Below are 12,767 nucleotides of genomic sequence, written 5' to 3' on the forward strand. Positions count from 1 at the left end.
AATTTATCATTGTAACTGCATGTGACTTCTTGTTACACAAAAAGAAGAACGAAGAACTAATGCGATTACACACGATAACGTTTATCGTCATTGCAAATGCATGAATCCTCTCAACATCGCTAACGATACAGTCGAAGGAATTTCTGAAAAATTAGATCCCGCTCTTGCAATACTGCCATCTATTGGCGCGGCGACGCGATTTGTTTCGATCGCTTCTCTCGGTTTTCGTCTTGCTTTGTAAATTCGTATACCCCACCCTTCCGCTCTTTCTTCTTTGTTTAATGTGACAGGGCAATTTTCTTCTTCATTTGCCCATCAATCAATGTGGCCGTGATGTCATTACGCTAGTTCTTGGCAATTATCTAAATTACGGGTGTAGATATAGGATATTGCACATCCATAGACTTGCTACGGCAAACAATGGCCGTGAGCCCCTGTCTATTCGTTTGAAATGTCATCTTACTAACACGCACCAATCATAATATTGGGTCTAGATCTCTCTCCCCTTAAATTGTCCTTTTTTCGCTCTCTGTTTAGTTTCTTGTTTCTCATTCTTTTATTTCGCTGTTTTTCTGCTTTTTGTTTCGTCGTGTCTTTAAAGTGTTCATGGACGAACAAATTTGCTCCTTTATGCTTGAAATCTATGCCTCTCCCCCCCCCCCCCACTTTGTGCTCATATAACATTTCTTCTGTCATCAGTTTAGAACTCTCGTTGACATTTTCTTGGATTCGTATGCGTCTGCTGTCATCGTCCTTGCTCATTTCCTATGATATGATGTCAACGTTCTCTTTTTTTTTTATTTCTCGTTTAGATGTAGCTCTTAGTTGGGATTACTATAATAAATTTACATGTACCAACGTGACAGTAATAAAATGACATTTCTCTCAAGTTACTGTCGTTCGCAGACTACATCCACACAGATATGATGATGGTGATGATGATGATGATGATGACGACGACGACGACGATGGTGATGCTGGTGAACAGCATTTACATATAGCGCAATTTGTCTATTAAAAAAAAAAGACCCCCCCCCCCCCAAAAAAAAAAAAAGAATCAAAGGCACCCGGCTCCGACAATGTAACATAACTATATATTATTCACACAAAGTTGCTGGAAAGATAGGTCTTCAGTTCAGATTTATAGGTGTCAAAGTTGTTACAATTTTGAAGTTGGATAGGTAGAGAGTTCCAAAGACGTGGAGCATGATGGAAAAGTGATATGTTTGATAGGTTTACCCTCTTTAATAAAATTGTTGCTTGCGTATTTAGCTTGCGTATTTAGCGCCCGACAATGCCGGTTGTATAACATCCCGAGGAGGTGTCAACGTGACCAATCTTTCCTCATCTAGGAAATCCATTTCTAGTATTTTTAGGAGACCATTTTATCTGCAATGTGCAGTGCATCACGTGCTGGTGACATCGATCGCCTTTATCCGGCGTCTCTGAACAATACTCCAAAAATCAAACACCACGGAGAGGAGGATATTTTTTAAATTAAACTGTATCTGTCCAGTCATCTCCCAAAGATAGAGAATAAAAGAAGATGCCGAGCATCGCATGTGCTTTCTGTTTTATCATAATGCCTCTTAAAATTGGGTTGGAAGACCGTCTTTACAATTTTCAAAAATGTTACGCATACAACACTGAAACATTTACTATACATGTGTGCATGCATACATGTATGTGTACGTACATCCGCAATACATACACATACATACATACATACACACATGCATACATACATACATACAGTAGATACATATATACATGCATTCATAAATGCGTAGGCCTACATGCAATGTTCAATTTGTATGCCCTTAGATATAAGGCTTAGAGCTATTGATATATCACGAAGATAATGATACAATAAAAGTTTATGCGTACACTCTACTTGGAATGAAATGGTAAATCAAAACTTTAAATGTTGTCACTCTAATCTTTAGTCAAATGTTACATTTTACACTTGAAATATTAGATTTACCATTTCATTATTCTTAGTTTAAAAATGAAATGGTTAATCTAATAATTGAAGTGTGAAATTTAACATTTGACAAAAGGTTGGGGGAGTGACAACATTTATAAAGTTGATTTACCATTTCTTTTTTTAGATTGTGTAGGCCCTATAGTATAAAACATTAACGCATCTTTGAATATTGCAGTGGATTTAACGAAGACTGAAAACTAATGAAACCATCGAATTATCATTCGAGGGAGGAAAAAGTATTTTCAGATATATATTTTTAAAGACGCTCACGGATCATGACGGATTGTAAAACATTTGTCTGACTGAAGGGGGACTTTATTGTCCCATTTTTGGATGCAGGCACTGTCAAAATCTTATCATTTTGCTTGACTCTGTGTAACGCGGTAATTGAAGTATGGTTAAGGTGGAGGTCATGACTTTGAGTTGAAGATCTAAGATTTCTGTTGGGTGTGTGCACTTGTAAGTTGGACGTACAGCTATAATCCTCATGGCACATACAGTATACTGCTTGGTATTGTAACACAAACTAACTTGAAGCATATACTGAGTCTTGAAGAGTGACGATTGTTTTTATTCACTCCATCCAATAATCCCTCCTTCGGTAGCATTTTATGAAAATTCGATTACAAGTCTTGAGGAAATCTCTTTGTTGTTTCGCTCCCCTCCTCCCCCCCTCCCCCTCAATCTCATTCTCTCTATAATTTCCTTCTGTCTGTCCATGGCGCTACAACATGGTCTGTCTCAGACTTTTTTCCCGTTTTCCCCTCGTAACTTGGACTTTCCTTCTATCCACACCTCACTCCTTCTCTCTCCCCACCCTTTCTCGGCTTGGCTTCTACTTACTACACACAGTACTTGAGGACCAGTAAAGTTGTCACCGCCCAGTGTTTATCTGGCGGCTCCAGCTAGCCGGCGCAATTAGACAGGCGCTGCTGGGAGGCGTACCCCGTCGAACGACGTCGAGTTTGCGTAGCTCTCCAAAAAAGTCAAAACCGCTGGGCAGTAATGCAGGACATTTGGTGAGGGGTTGATTGCTCAGAAAAAGGCAAAGTTCTTTTTCTTCTCTCTCTCCCTCTCTTTCAATCATTCCCTCTTGCATGGGACTTCATCTTCCTCTTTGCTGTATTGCTGACGAGATTTTCAATAACACACAACTGATAGCGTATAAGATGTATAAAAGGGCTAGAGGCAGCCTACGATTATACGAACAATCATCAGTACCATCAACATAATCATCAAAAATTTAATTCTGACTTAAGCGTTAAGATATGAATACGACAGCTCTCTATCAACAGCGCTTATAGTGTTTGACGTGCATCGTCGTGTAATTATAGTACGCGTATTGTTTGACATTTTTTTTCTTCTTAATTTTGAGGCATACTGTTGTCATTTTGTCATATCAATTCGCTAAGTATTATGAATGAGTATCGCTGACAAAATAATGACGTATGAGTGTGTGTGTGGGGGGGGGGGTGGGGGAGATGGTGGTTGATCGCATACTAGGAACACGGAAATTTGGATTATGCAAATTGCGGCTGCGTAAAAGCACGTGACACCCCCTGCGTTGAATACGCCAACAGAGATCCAGTAAAGACATGCGCATACCAAGCTATGCCTATTCCGCTGTTTGTTTGTTTTCTTTTGCTCTGTTTGTTTGTTTTTTGTTAGTCCATGAATCGCCAGGGAAATATTGCGGAAAGTATATCAAGTATATTCGTAGTAAGTGCTTAATTGTTTTCATTTAGGTTTTGTGCTCAACTTTGTCCATAATCATTATCATATTTTGTTGTATATTTTATATATTCAATGTAAGATATATTTTTTATATGATTATAAGCTACAGGATGCGTTGTTTCTGACGCTTTTCCTTCCACTAAATATAGCATAAAACTACAAAATCTGCTGGTATAGGTTTGGCATATACTGTGTCAGGGACAATGTCGCGACATATCAAATTCAGAGCAGCCTTCCGGGATATTTCGTTTGTCACTTTGTCACAATGCAATACTGGATAAAGTATAATACATGTATTATCTTTCCGGGCATAAAGTTCAACCCTTGAGGGTTACCGCTCGAAAAAATGCGAGAAATCATGTTGGCAAATTTTACTAACACCCAACACCACCCCCTTCTCCACATGGGCATAAGCTCTACATGCTACCAGCATTGCGTGCAAAGATGCAACTTCCTCGTAGTATTGGATCGTTTGAGAAGGAGAAAGGCGAATTTACTTAACAACAACTTTCAGTGTCCGTGGACATCGAAATTCCCGCTCTTTAACCTAATCCCATAACTAAATGAATATTATACTGAAACATTATTATTTATTGTTGGGAGTCGCCGCAAACCGAAAAATAGAATGAGCTCATGCCTTGGACAATAAATGGCTAATGATATTGATTTGCATAAACAAAGGACAGGACACATTACATTTTTTTTTTTTAAATCAAGTCTAAAGACGGCTTCTAGTGCGTCACGGAAATTGACACTTGGCGTAAACAATACAATGTTTCGACCGCACGTGGCTATTTCTAATATGATCATGTATAAACACGCGGTCTAATGAAAACAAGTTAAGTGTCTTTTGAGACTATACATCATGAACTCGTGGGACACAACATATTGCTGTATATTTTATACATCATTGAGAGAGATGAGCAAAATTTAGTAATTATATAGATTCAAAATGATAAACTGGGAAAATGGCCAGTAGTTTGGGTGATGTTAAAGAGGCCTGCTGAAGTCATTGTTCATGGGGTTTTTTTTTTCCTCTCTTGTGCCATGTCTTCACTGCATGGATATTAATTTAGTGGAATTTCTCTTTCACATGCAGATCACAGGAGAACATCTTCGATGTATCGAACAATTTTACAACGGTTACCAACGTAACGAAAGTTCCTGCGTATTGAATTCACTTGCTTACTTCTGAGATGATCCATAATTAAACATATCACCATTCCTGAAATGATTTCTGAGTTGTTTTACAAAAAAGTTTAAAAAAAAACCAAACAAACACGCAGTCATTAGCTTATCTAATAGGCCAGTTGCAAAAATATAAGTCATAATGTCATTTTCGCCGTCACTGCATTCCCTTGTATTCTCGCACAGTGTGATGTGTTATATGCATGAAGTTCATTTCTGTGTTCTATTCTATTCATCATTAATTCTGTATTCTATATCATAACCTTTTAAACACGAACTTTCTCAAGGCAGCCTCGACCGAACTACACAGCAAACACAATTAAATGAATTGAAATAAATTGCATTATTATTAATTTACGGACACGCTCAAAACAGCAGTTGCTGCAGGTTAACACAGTAGACGGTTAATCGTTTTACCGCTGAGAATAGAAAAATGCCATGCCAACTATTATTCCCTCGCATATGCTAAAGTCTTGATGAGAGCGAAAAAGAATGTACACACACATGCACACATTCACCCATACCGCAGATACATACTCATAGTTATAATGTTAAGATATAAAACGAATATTCATAATTCAACTATCAATTTGCTAATTTTCAAGCGCTCTGCTTAGTAAAACTCTATTCTGTTTTAAGCATGTGAAGAGGTTGGCTGAAAGGAAGTTACATTTCGGCTTTGACCAGTCCTTGTATCATATACGGAATACTGTCATTGTATACTAGGCCAAACTTAAAGGTCCTGTTTACATTTGGGAGCAGTGATTTAAAAATGTTCAAGATATTATTTTTGATGCATATGTGTAGGTCAGTTGTATCAGAAAATATCTTACCACATAAATGTTTTGCAATAGAGCCTAAAATATAAGGAGATATCACTATTTTTCTCATTAGACCGTAACTGTAGACAGTTTAGTCTCGAAACATTTTTATTGTAACTATTGTTCACGTTTTGTAATATACTTAACATCGATTATACTGGTTCAAATTTTTACATTGGTTGTTTCTATACCCCAAACTAAAATTTTAGATCTATTTCAAAGCACTGATGCTGGGTATTTGTTTCATCTACAAATGGTCCAAAATTATGCCTTCAATTGGTGTTTTCTAGAACACTTTTTCGCCTTGGAACATAAAACGAAAAGCTTCAATTACTTTTAGAAGCATTGTAGTACTATATTGACCATTTTATCTGCAGATATTGTTGACGGATCTATTTTTTTTTCATTTCAAACCCGATTGGTTATCAGTGGATATTGAAGTGTATTATCTAATTTTTGATAGTGGCTGCCTCATGTATTCCGTTTGTGTGCCCAATGTGATAATTCATTTCATAAATCGTTTCACAATTTTGTGTTATTTGATTAATCATGATCAATTGTGGTAATGTTAAATTGTGCTTTGAAAAGTGCAATATTCACTTCAAAATTCAATGAAGTGTCAGATATTTGGTTGGATGCTGGATTTTTAACCAGTATGTTGTAAGGTTTTTTTGTACAATTATAATGATATGTCAAAATCACATTTATGATGAATGTCTTGGATACACTCTGATTTTATTTTTGTCGATTGTTTTATGTGTTAATGTGTAGGACTTGAAACAAAAAAAAAATCTAAATGGACAAAAGGAATGAAACTGGTTGATAGATAGATAGATAGATAGATAGATTGATTGATTGATTGATTGATTGATTGATTGATTGATTGATTGATTGATTGATCTACTTTATAGAGTTTCCTGCATCTGGTGGTGTTACAGCAGTTGAGCAGTATTGCCGTTACCTTTGAAGCTTAAATCGTTCATGCAAACATTCATAATTGTCCCGTCGACAGTATAGCAATAATGTTTTCTGCCACTGTGTACAATTTATTCTATTCTTGACCTTTGACATGCGACCGGGGCCCTGTTTCATAACAGATGGTATGACAAGTTGCCATTCCAGCAAGAGTTGTCATCGTATCAACCTTTTATGAAATGGGACCCGGGAGTATGTTGCGGACAAATAGATAATATCATTTGTAGGATTGAGTGTCATAATATTCTTCAGAACTTGTCTGTGGAAATAATGATGTGGGCTACAGTCCATTATTCAAAATTTTGTTAATCCGAAATGAAATAAGGTTCGAAATTCCGAAAGTTCGTCATTCCGAAAGTTCGTTATTTCGCATCAGGTTCGTCAATCCGTAAACGAAATAAGATTCGTAATTCTTAAGGTTCGTTATAGTAACGAACGCTATTTCATTTCCGGATTAACGAACATCTATGTGTACAGTGTTTTTGTGTTTCGGAATAACGAACCTTCGGAATAATGAACATCGCCCATGCTCTGTATATACCCACCGCCAGTGTGTAGTAATATAACTATCTCTTTCCGACAACATCATTGCATGTACATTTATTTCTACAGTTGGATCGAAATCACATTCTTGGTGAGATACATATAGCCATACCCAGTATATGTTCTGGTAAACATGGTATATGGCGGAACTTAGGAGAAAACATTTGAAAAAGAAAAAACATGAAAAATAGGAGGATGAATATCAAGTAAATGCAGAAATGAACCAAACCAACACAAATCAAATCAAAGTCAAGATACTCTAAATAGTGATCAATCTTGTGCATGTACGTATACTTATCCTACCTCATGTAAGATAAAATAAAAGAGCGTCTTAATCGGCTTGATTGGCAAAAATCCAAATGAAAGACATGGATTTGATAAGATCGGTAATAATGTTACCTGGAAACCCATTGGACGTGACATTTCTGGGCAGCTTTTGGACTATGGCATTTCAATAAGTAATTAAGGGGCAGCGGAACGGAGGGGGGGGATCTGGGCTGCACCCACCCCCCCCCCCCCCCATACACACGTAAATGTTCTTAACTCATTCCCCCCTCTCTCTCTCTTTCTCTTTAAAAAGTTTAAAAATCACGGAAAATTGCATGATAATTCATTCATTTCATTTATTTCATTTCCAACAATACAACACATTTGCATACACAAAATAACACAATATCAATACGATGTGTAACAAAGAAAAAGACGTGAAATTAGCAATACTATACGCATCACATAAGCAGATGAAATTGAATTAAGATTAGAATTGCAGGAAAAGGAGGAGACATGTTGAAAGCCAAGCTTGTATTTTGCAGTCTCCTCGTGGACAAAATAACTATAAATAACATCAAGGAAGCAAGTTGCCTATATATATATATATATATATATATATATATAAAGTACACACAAATACATACTTATACAGACAAGCACAAGTAGACAAGACAAACACATGATAAATGTGTAAATAATATATAAAAACCACAATAAAATCCATGACTTTCAGATAGAAATAATGCATATAAGCTTACCCAACGTAACAATAAGCACGGTTTATGAAATTCATGTTCAAACAAGGAATTAGCTTGCGAGACTGCTGACCAGTCCATGGCCCTTCATTTAAACACTTTCGGGCAATCAGTTTCACTGTTTTGCATTGAATGAACTGACAAACACAAACCTTTTCTATTATTATTGCCAAATACTAACAATTTAATGAACACTTTGTTGCGTCAAGTGTATTGCTGGGAAGCACCATTATTTTGTAAGGACTGCGAGAATACTAATTACATTACAGATGCTTATTTCAGTGAAATGTTTAAAGAAAAAAAAACATGCCTGGTATTGCAATAATGACCTTTTTTCTGCTCATGCGCAAAGTGCGAACTGACTTATATCACCAGCTCACTGACACTTTATGGTAATGACTAACTCTTAACAATAAAACAAAGACAAAACATATACGTACCTTCACACACAACACACACACACAATCACACCGTCATGGCGACACACACAAACACATTCACACGCCACACATAACCACCACACATCTGCATATTGTATACTTAATATGCCTGCTAAAGATTCTGGACATGTTTAGTCACGCGAGAGGCCTAGTTGTCGCTGTTGTTGGTGGTTGTGTTGAATTCTATTTTGTATGATTGGTTCTGTCGAATCTACCTTGTGTCAAGATCCTGACAAGCGCGTAATTGCCTGTTCAAAGCCAATGTTGAAATTCAAATCATCGCCATAAAGGGCATTTAAGAGTAATACTATTCGAAGTCACACGACTGTCGTGAGAACGTGAGTGCAGTTGCGAGGAAGAAAAAAAAAAGAAATCCAGCAAAAGAAGATAATAAGAGAGAAGAAGAAGAACTTTGAGGCAGTTGTACCTACCGGGAAAAAAGCTGGATGGAGAGGAAGAGAGAACGTGAGAGAAAGGGATTTTAAAGGGTAAGCGGAGGAGAAAACTTCTGGCTAGCCTTGCGTGAATTTGTGACGTTTGAAATGAGAAAAAGTGACACTTAACTACAGCTGAATGGGCAGTGAGTGCGCGGTTTCGCTACCGTTCCCTTGCCTTCGACTTTGATGCTTGTCAGGGGGCTTCGGAGCGTGCAAGAGAGCTTCCACCGCTCCTCCGCCAGGTCCGCTCGCGATCCGCCCGTTTGAAACTTGCCGTCTGATCGGGCAAGATGTCTTTCACGAGTGCTCACCCAAAGTAATTCTTCCTCTTCTATATATAATATTGTTCCTCTTCTCTTTCCTTTTCTTTTTCCTTTACTTATCTGTCTCTCCCTCTTTTCACCGACATTTCAAACATCAAGGAGAAAAACTGTCGCGATCATGTGTAGAAAAGAAATACGAGAGTGGGGGAGGAGTGTTAGGGAAAATATCTATTTCGTTGTTTCGATTCTCGCCGGCAGACTCGGCAGCGCCCCGCGGCAACGAGTTGGCAGAGGGCTGGGCGCAACAGCGAAGAGTGAACGTGATAGATAATCGATGCGCGGGGGAGGGGAAGGAGCGTGGGCAGGTAACAAAGAGGACGAGAATCCTTGTCGTGGCGTTTTGCAGGGTGCTCAGATGCACTCCTCCCCTTAGGCCAAAATCTGACAATTCACACATCCTCAACAATAAGATATGTAATATATGGATATCGCCTTCCCAACCCAGTATCTTCGCGATTATTTGCAGGCAGGGAGAACTCTAGCCGCACACCCTAATCGAATCGGTAATTTGCAATGGCAATTCACTTTACGCATCAACCGTGTATTTTTCCAGTTGTCATCTGCCGTAATTTCTGTTTATTTACGCCTGGTTTTCTGTGTTACCCTTTCCCCCTCCGTTTTTGATGAATGCTACACGCTAGCGGAGAGAAAACGAGGACTCGAAAGAAAGCACGATCTATACACAAAACAAACACAAAGGTAAAACTAGCAGGGCCAAAAAGGTTCGTGTTTGAAATGCGTTCGTTTAGCTTTGTTTTGTTTTGTTTTGTTTTAGACAGAGAAAGTCGCGAGTATAACGCGGCCTGGCTAAGGGGACTTTGCGGATCTTTGATCTAACTATTGCAAGCTTCAATCTTTCCAAAACACCATATGAAAAGAATCTGTTGAAAGTGCTTTGTATGCAATAAATGAATTCAACTTTTTCTTATTGGAAAGAACAGACTTGCAGTGATATAGGTTTTACTCTTTATTACAAATAATGTATAATCTGTTACAAAACCAACTAACAGGAGATATGGTATACAAGTTTACCTTGTCTTGAGATCTCAAATGTCTTATTCGTTTTGTCGTCAATGCCGTGTGCATGTGCGTTTGTTTGAACCTTAATTTGGCATGTATGTTCATTGTTTTGTCCGTTATACTCTATCCTTTGCTCATTTCTATTTTGAAATGACAAAATGTTATTGTTGATTAATAAAAAAAAACGCTCAAAAGTGAGTCGAGAAGGTTTACATAATGCAGTTCTTTGTCCAATAAAATTTTCTGCATTCTTTCTCGTGAAACTTCTGGCGTATTCTACCCTCGCAATGTCATGACATGATAATGATAATGCGCACCAACTTTCGTCCGTACGGCATCCTATGTCTCTTCTCGTAACAAGTTTTTCAAACCCTCCTGGAAACCAAATCGAACTCTTGACGAAGAACTAGAGAAATGAAGAGTTTAAATGCAAAAAGCAAACAAACAAACAAACAAACAAAAAACAAATCAATATATCCATTTGCATCAGTTTGAGATATTGAGATTAAACCTCCTGAAAATAAATAAAAAAACAGAGGAAAGGATCGAATATAGGGATTGTGATGATTCAGTATCTGCAAAGATATTTCTTGTTAATCTATTCGTAACGAGGGCATGTAGTATCATCGAAGAAAAAATCTATTTGCTGATGATCTTTAAACAACTTAGTATTTTGAAAATGGCGTTTATTTTGTTTGTTTGTTTGTTTGTTTTTCTCCCTTTTTTCAGTCAAACTCGTCAACTATCCCCCAAACTGCGCTCTTAGTATGAAGCACTCGATAATCGTGAGACTTCCGCGCCCCGGTGTCTAGCCTTATTGGTCTGACATAGTATTATTACGTAGAGCTGGGCTATCTTTCACTAGCCTAGCTTCATGTTTCGTGCGTGATTGAGCAAAACATGAGTTTAGGGGGGGGGGGGGGTGGAGGATCTTGAAGAGAAGAGGCAGAACGGTGAGGTGATGCAAAGAAACGACGAAAATGAGCGAGAAGAGGAGGATGAACAGGAGTAATTAATATGTTTTTGTTCGTGATGTTATTTCAGAAGGAAATTTGTAGGCTGCAATTTCGAACAAAGTTACGGTATGAGAATGACAGCCCCCCCCCCCACATTATACACTCTTGTTAGATAGATAGATTATGATAAATAGATAGATAGAGAGAGAGAGAGAGAGAGAGAGAGAGAGAGAGATGGAAATAGATAAAGATAGATAGATAGATAGATAGATAGATAGATAGATAGATAGATTAGATAGATAGGTAGATAGATAGATAGAGATAGAGACAGATAGATGCTTCGGCACAGACAAATGAAATAATTATTATGCGTGCTTATATATGCAAAGTGCGATGCATTGTACATCACTCAGAGTTGTCGCTGTTCTTTGATGGTCTCCGAGCTAATTACAGCCATCTTCGTTTTAATGTCATTTTGGGATAAGATGATTCAGCGGCGTATCAATTGGAGGTCATGCGATTACTTTAAAGTCATTAACGCGCGCTCACAGTCTTTACATTGTATGTTCGATCTGCATGCATTGTTATGCAATAACGTGGGGAAATACTTGGGAAATATGAGTATTCGTATCCAAATCAAGTGTGATGAAACTGAGAGTGGAATCTGAAAGTCTAATAAGAAAGGATTCGACACATCAGAGGTGATAACAGGATTTTATTCAGGTCGATTCTAATTGCTGACGAAAATAATCACCTTAATAATTTAAATTGCTATACAAATGACGACTGTCTTCTTCGTCGATGTAGATGGCCGAGCCCTGCTGTAGCATAAATACTCGTCAGATTAAGTTAAATAAAAAAGAGTTATAGTTTAGTGTACAAAATCTAATGATTCTTATTAACATCAACAGCAGCAACAACAACAACAGCAATAACAAACTGTTTAGCATTAATTTGATCCGTTTGTACGTTTGTCTGTTTGCATTTGTGTGTCAATTCTGGACAATGCCATGACGCGGCAGGAGTATTTCTACTGTACAAACACGGAAAAAAAAATCATGTTTTGCACACACACACACACACACACATATATATATATATATATATATATATATATATATATATATATATATATATATAATATGTATATATATTATGTATATATATATATCATATATATATATAATATGTATATATATATTATGTATATATATATCATATATATATATATATGTATATATACACATATATATATGTATATATATATATATATATGTATATATATATATGTGTATATATATATATATATATATATATA

Source organism: Diadema antillarum, unplaced genomic scaffold (genome assembly GCF_040938485.1).
Source record: "Diadema antillarum isolate AM-2024a unplaced genomic scaffold, OU_Dant_1.0 seq00000894_RagTag, whole genome shotgun sequence".
NCBI classification, from domain to species: domain Eukaryota; kingdom Metazoa; phylum Echinodermata; class Echinoidea; order Diadematoida; family Diadematidae; genus Diadema; species Diadema antillarum.